This window comes from Salvia splendens, chromosome 9, assembly GCF_004379255.2.
Source record: "Salvia splendens isolate huo1 chromosome 9, SspV2, whole genome shotgun sequence".
NCBI classification, from domain to species: domain Eukaryota; kingdom Viridiplantae; phylum Streptophyta; class Magnoliopsida; order Lamiales; family Lamiaceae; genus Salvia; species Salvia splendens.
In genome coordinates, this window is record NC_056040.1 from 32,309,903 (window position 1) to 32,317,743 (window position 7,841).

Below are 7,841 nucleotides of genomic sequence, written 5' to 3' on the forward strand. Positions count from 1 at the left end.
GATGCATTGTATTCTTTTGGGAGATAATGGCAGTGGAGGGAGTTGGTGGCTGAACGCCAGTTGGGCCTCTATTGGGCCCTCAATTGCAGTGTGTGGAGGTGTAATGGATAGTGGCAATAACTTTTATTTGCATAAATAAATTTTATTTTTTCACTTTTGAGTGTATCTTATTTCGTCATTTTTGGGCATCCTTCATTACGTATCTATCTTATTTTCATTTATTATATTTAATAAATAGATCATATAATATTTTATGACTGTATTTAATCAACATTTCTACTAATCTTTTTCCCCCACAAATTTTTCACACTTTCTAGAATCACGATGCCGGAAAATAAGATGTGTATTGATGGACGGTATGAAATGTATTTATCACTCAAGGGTATTTTATTTTCAATTACAACACAAAAATAATTAAAAAAACGAAATGAGGATATCATACCACAAAAATCATTTGCTTGCGTCAAACAACTAGGCTACATATGTACAAATCTTCTATGGTAAAGTCATGTGCTATTTTCGTATGATATTATTCGGAAACTTTGGTGCTGTTCTAGTTTTTGACCTCCTATTTATATGTTCACTGTAGTATATGCAGATACATCATTCTTTTTATTTATTTGTGCCATTCCAACATCCCACTCTCGCACAGCTCAGCTGTAGTCCGATCGACATCGTCGCAGCTACACTCAGTCTCAGTCCAGCACCGATGCAGCAGTGGCTCTGTCTCTTTCCCCTTTTACTATCTCATACTATCATTTATTCACTCTTATGGCTATTTTACTTTAGATTGTGTTCTTGATTATTTGCTTATGTCTGTTCGAACGTTGGCAAATTGGTGTCGGGTTTCGTGATTTACATAACTACAATATTCATGCTTGTAAAGGAATTGGGATGAAGGAAGATTATGCGTTTGTGGTGTTGGTAGACAAAGGAATGAAGAATTCCTCTTGCAAACATAGTTTTGTATGAGTTTGATTGAAAAGAAAAGGAGATTAGAGAGGTAGATTCCGGATATGAATGACCTTATTTTGATTATGATTGGAATTGGAAATGGCCGTCAACTTCTCTCTAGTTGTCGGCTTCTGCTTGAAATTTGGATGTAAAATTTCTTGATTCACTCTCGGAATTTAGTTGTGAATTGTGGATTGTGTGGGTAGAGGAGGCTGTGATTTTTTTAAAACTTAAATGAATATAATAATAACAGTTGAAAAAGTCAATCCCTACCCCCTACTTAAATGGTTGCACGATTTAACTTTTAGCTCTCCAAATATTATGAATAGTGTAACTAAGTTTTAAATACTTATAGTAACATTTTTTAAATTGTTTCCTAAATTTAACGTTTTTATTCAAACGACAATTACAACTTAGTAATTGGTGGGGTGATAGTCAATTTTTTTCTTTTTGTTTTGTCATTCTCTATATTTTTTAAAATTAATTTTTTAGAAATAATACGAGTTTTAATCCAAATTAGTCTATTAAAAAAATAGAAAAAGTAATGAAATTAATACTAAAAGGTCGGGGGATCCATTTACTTAATGGAGAGATTCTATTTTAGAAAACAAACTAAAAGTAAAGAATTTCTATTTTTAGGAAATGAAGGAAGTAGTTTACAAAATCACAGTGTATTAGATAATTATGTGTCACGCCTGCATTTTCTAAGGATAGAAAACACGATTGATCGCGACTAGGGGAGGGTTAAAGAAGCGGGGAAGAAAGAGGGAAATCAACACAACTCGACCATAGTTCAAAATGAGTTAGAATAGCTCAAATAAAATCTGAGTATCATTTCAACAATCAGCAACTCGAAACAAATATTATCTCAACAATACTTGGCAAAAGAAACAATATTCAGCGGAAGCATTCGAGAGTAGAATACTATTATGTATGAAGACATAATATAATCATAAAATTTTATTTAGTATCTTCTTCACTTTCATGCTCAACAGCCACCGCGCTTGTTACCGCTCAACCTGCACATAGGGAAAACACATGCAGGGCTGAGTACTTGATGCACTCAGTGGACTCATGCCGAAAACATTTTCAATAAAAATATTTATCATGCCATTAACGAGTGACCTCGGGATTTTAACTTTGTAAGCGCCGGGTCACTAAAACATTTCACCAACATCATCATCACCATCAACCTCAACAACATCAACATCATCATCACCATCAACCTCAACATCATCAACATCACCATACCATATCTGAACATACATGACGAGGAATGTGGCCACATTCCAAGCCACTAGACCGGCCAACTCAAAGAGATATCGCACGATCTACGGGGTGTACACTAGCCTGAGTAGGGACTCACTCCCTAGTCAGACCCGAATTCGATTAATCATACATGGCAAAAGCCACTTCAGATAGGTCTCATAGCAACACAAAATATGGCATGACAAACATATTTTGCAAAAATAAATATACTTAGGACATAGTCCTTATTTAAAAAGAAAGCACACCTCGTTCGTTTAAAGCCTTAACTTGTGTTCCATCACAATCTTGAAAAGCGTGCGTAAAGTCACCCGTTGATTTAATGGACTCCGGCCCAAATCTTCCATTCAATTAATTTGGCCCAAACCAAATTAATTCCAATCCACCTCCTTGTCAAAACAATAGGCTCAATTCTTAAAATTAATCATTTGTCCCAAACATTAAAATAAAACAAATCCCATTACTTCAACTTACGTGAAATCCCAAAAAGGGAGTGAAATTCATAATCTCTCTTCACTGATTTCAGAACTGTGGTAATCACAGCAGCGAGTTCGTCACTTCGCTGTCCTCTAGGTGTTTCACGTCGCTGCCCTGGCCTTTCTCCTCACCATCTCCATCACAGCACCGTCGCTGCTCGTCTTAGCCGCTGATCCAAAACGTCGCGCCTTGCCGTTTCTATCTCCTTCGCGTCGCCCCAGTTCTTGTGCCGAATCCACCGCGCCTCCGTCTCCATCATCTCCTCTCTCTCTTCCTTCCCCAATTTCACAGTCATCTTCTTCTTCTCCAAACACTCTAACTCTCTCTCTCATTCTCTTTCTCTTATTATCTCTCTCAACCTCTCATCTCTCCCAATTCAAAATCAGGAGGATTCCCCAAATTGCGACTACCTTGCATTACTCTCTCTTTTCCGGCGACGTCACCACGCCGTCACCACCGAAATCACGGCGGTGAGCTTGCCGCCTCCGTCGCCTTTCGCTCTAGCTTCTCTCCGTTGCGCTGCCGTTGTCGTCGCTCCCCTATCTTTCCCTCATCTCTTCCACAGCGCCGCTGCTGTCCAAGATCTGTCAGCGTCGTCGCTGCCGGGTCAGCCGCCGCTGCAACACGGACGTTGCTGCTCCGCCATTCTCTGCTGTTGTCACCGCCGTTCAGCCGAGCAGCCGCTGTCCTGCTGCTGTTCATCTCCCGAGCTGCCGTTGCTCGGCTTCTCCAGCCTCGGTTGTTCACGGCAAGCGCCGCTGCTGTTCGGATAGCGATGCAAAACTGCAGCCACCGCCGTCGTCCTCCCGAACCGCCGCAGCCAGATCAGCCCAAAATAATCATCTTAACTTTTTCATCAACCGTCAATGTCCATCTCAATTCAAGTCATTGCATGGATCAGCCAGATTTGAAGAGGAGTACAGCTTTAGTGTCCAATAGAAGTAGACAAAGTGATGCGTCTCATGAGTTACATAGGAACCGAAATTCTTGCCAACAATGCAATGCCAAATTGGGCAGTATTTTTTGTCGAACGTCTTCTTTATGTGCTCTGCCACATCCTTCTCTACACTAAACTTCTCAAACGCGCCAATTGCAATATCAATAGCTTCTTTCTGGATGTCCTCCTTCATGTCTGCGCTCTTAATGATGACTTTCTTGCTAGGATTCAATCCGATTGAGGACTTCCGATCCTCGACGGAGGGCGCCGCCGCTCCAGTGTCGTTCCTCTTCGTGTCTTCGCTCATTTTTGCGGTGTGACTTCATTCCCTCTCCTCAATTGAAGATGTAAAAATTCAATCTTTAATTTCAATCGTGACAGAGAAAGTGTGTGGTGTCTGATTTGTAGAAAGCTGGATTTCTCAATCGGGGTGACGGCGGTTTTCTTGAAACTGAAAGAACGTGGAGAGAGATCATGTGATTGAAGAAGATATGTATATTATATACAATCTGGATTCTGTTAATTTTTTTAGAGGGTGCAGATTGTGTGTAAACAGATTTGTGAAATAAACACACGATAAAATTAGGGAATTACTTAGGCTGATTTGTAAAAGAAAAGAAATAATGAAGTTGAATTAGGGCCAAAAGAACAAATGAGGTTCATCAAGAAAATTAGCTGGACTTGTAAAAGAATAAATTTAATAGGTCCAAATATGTATATTTTTTTCTCAATAAGGAAACAAAGGCGAAAAATTTTCAGGTGTACAAACGACGTCCTTTCAAGAATAAATAAAAAGGTAGAAAAAGTCGGGGGAATACATTATGCATTTATACGTATTAGATATTTATTGTTTTAGCAAAACAAACACAACTAGAACATGAATTATATTATTCTTGTTGTTAAACTTGTGCTGGATTAATTTGGATTAATTTTATATATTAGATATTTATGCATTTTTGTAATTTTTACTTCATTCGTCACAAGGTAGCTGGGGTGTTTTTTTTGGGTACATGATTTAAGAAATTGATGTGTTAAAGGTTAAAGTGGAGAGGGAATAAAGTAAGATAGATGAAGAGAGTAAAATATAAGAGATGACGAAACAAAAAAATAGTCTCATTTGTGGACAGCACGGGTTCTAATGAGAAATTAATAAAGTAAAAGAGAAAGAGAAAAAATAGGTAAAGTAAAAGAGATAGAAAGAAAAGTAGATAAAAATATGAGAAAGAAACTTTCCATTTTTAGAAAAAGGACTAGTCGATATCTAAAAATGGCAAAATGAGACTATTTTTTATGGACGAAAGAGAGTATGAAAAATTTTAGTAAAGCCCCTACCAAACTTTATTCCTGCGTCCGCCACTGCTCAAATGCATTATTTGCAAAATGAAAGGATATTTATATGAAATTTGAATTTTAAGGAATAAAATCACCTGCCTCATCAAAAAGATTGTTATATATATACTCCTATTTCATAACTAGGATATTCACTCGATTTTATTTAGTTATGAATAAATTAAGAATAAGTAATGTGTAAAGTTATGTATTTTCCTAGGCAAGATTGGAAGAAGATATGATTGAGGGATCTGATTAATTGGAGGTGTGGATATTTTATCTCTAGCTAGTTTATATTCTTACACTTTGTTTTATTACATATTATTGAATTCAAGCGCTGCATTTACTCGTGAAGGTGAAGGTGATGGGGAGGAATGTGAAATTTATAATACGAGTGGGGGAAGATTATAAACTGGAGAAAGCCGTGTGCAACCATGGATGGTTTATGATGGCTCCCAACAATTGGGATCCTTCAACCAAAACCCTCTCACGCCCTCTCCGATTAACCAATCACACTTCTCTCACTACTTCCATACATCAACCTTCATTCCTTAACTTCATTTACGTCACGGTTCAACTTGATTCTCATTATGCGCTTTCGCATCACGACCAACTCTTCATACAAGTATTAATTGGAGGATTTATTCATTAATTGATCAAGTCTCTATTTATTGACATTTTCATATACATATATATATATTTGTTTTGTAGAGTCAGGTTGAACGTATGCTTCGGATCTCAAGGGAAGATGATAGAGTTGTGCATGATTTCCATGATGTCAATCCACGGACAAATGAAATCGGGTTTGGTCGCATTTTTCGTTCCCCTACCCTATTTAAAGACATTGTCAAAACCATTCTCCTCTGCTATTCTGATACGAGCGTCCCTATCAGCAACGGGAGGGATGCCTCGGAGCAGAGGGAGCGAGAGGCTGCGCTGGAACAGAGCATAGTGGAACGAGAGGCTGCTATCGAGTCACCCGCGCGTCGGTAGCAGAATCCGACCACAGCAGCGACGACGAGGTCGTTGAGGCCAAGGAACCGAATTAAGCCCCCGCAGAGACTCGGGGATTAGGATCGCTTATCCGCGATCGATTAGTAGTAGGATTCTTTATTCACGTCTTTTCTTGTTTCTTTTATTTTCAGAATATTTTTTTTTTTGTGGCAATTGAGTCGGGCGAATTATAAGCCCCGTTCGGGTTTTCTTAGTTGGTTCTTTCCCGAACGTATTAGGATAGGTCGAACCAACCCTAGGGTTTAGTTATAAATAGAGCCAATGTGATAGCAAACGATCATGAATGAATATTATTAACTTTGGCTCAATTGCTTATCAAACAAGAAACCTCTCTCGCGCTCAGCCGCCCTTCGCTGGAAGAATCGCCGACCCAAGGTTCTTGGGCGCTCGACAATTCCGGTGTGTGTTTCTTGATTGTGTTCCAAATTTGACGTTAAGGATCGTGATCCTTAACAACTGGTGACTTTCATTGCGTACTCTCCATGGACGGCTCGGATAACCTAATTCCACCCGCGGGCCTCCTCACCGGAGGTAACGCACAGTTGCTGATCGGCGATCCGTCGCGCTAAACGTCTGCATTCAATCGTCGCAACGACAGTCAGCCGCGACAACCCTAACGTGAGGCTCACGCCGACGGCGAACCACCGCAAGACGTCTCAGGGACGAGCGTTCTTCCTTCCAACGGCCTGTAGATACTCCTGGCCCGATTTGACCAATTGGAGCTCAGCTTGAAGGCGACGAACAAACGTGTAGACAATATAGAGGCACCGCGCACCACCGAGCCGGATAATACCTACTTCTCGGATGATTTTGAATTGGAAGAGAATCGTTCCCCACGCGATGAGTGGATGGCGGAAGAGGGTGTCCCCCGGACTTTCATCCGTTGCAGGCAGGGCCGTGGTGGGGATGTCCGTAACCGCCGGGGCGCATTACGCGCTGGATTCAGGCGCGACGACCGTTTTAGGCAGAACGACTACAATCCTACAGCCTCCCGCGTTCGGCCCGATACTAGGCAGCGCACAAGTTGGGACAGGTCGAGGGATCGCTACGGGGGTGATATCGATCGGGGTTTTCAGGGATATCGCCAGCTTACTGCGTGGGATGCACCCCTCAATCGCACGGTTCACCCCACGCCGAGGACCGATAGACCCATGGATCTCACCATGAAGGAGCCCCGTTTTGACGGATCGGATGCAGCGAATTGGATTTCACGAGTTGAGTATTATTACGATCACTTACAGATGTCTGATTCTGAACGCCTGCACTACGTGGTCATGCTTTTTTAACCACCGGCAGCCGAGTGGATCTTTAATTATCGAGCTAACAATCCGGTAGTGACTTGGCTGGAATTCTTGGAGGACGTGCGCCACAGGTTTGATCCGCAGAGTTTTCGCAACAGTATTGGTCCGTTATCCAAATTGGTTCAAACTGGATCGGTGGTTGAATATCAGGATGCGTTTGAACGCTACCTTAACAGAGTTCAAGGTCTGTCTGAAGAGGCGTTGATCTCGATTTTTATGCCCGGCAGGCGGGCAAGCGGACCCGTCACCCAAGGAACCGGCGAAACCAAGCTTTAGACCGATTCAGGTGTCGAACGCGGAGAAGTCGGAGCGTTCTCGAAAAGGCCTATGCTATCATTGCCCGAAAAAGTGGACACCCGACCACGTGTGCAAACAGAAGATGCTTTCTTATGTGGGCGAGGATGAGGCCGACACCTGCCAAGGAGAGTCGGAGGGCGAGGATGAGGGCGACACGATTATAGCCATGGATTTGTCGCATCTCCAGTCCTTAGCAGGGGGCTCTAAGTCTCGTCCCTTCAATGTGGTGGGTACAATCAGGATACCGACGGTGAGCATACTTATTG

At 41.5% G+C, this 7,841-nt stretch overlaps 1 long non-coding RNA gene across 1 annotated transcript; it reads right to left on the reverse strand.

The window, feature by feature from the left end:
* Positions 1-1,937: 1,937 nt before the first annotated feature.
* Positions 1,938-3,755, reverse strand: LOC121747503. The gene is made up of 3 exons (XR_006039210.1): positions 2,695-3,755; positions 2,469-2,609; positions 1,938-1,973 (listed from the first exon to the last, which is right to left on the reverse strand). It is a non-coding gene; the product is annotated as an uncharacterized LOC121747503 (long non-coding RNA).
* Positions 3,756-7,841: the final 4,086 nt, after the last annotated feature.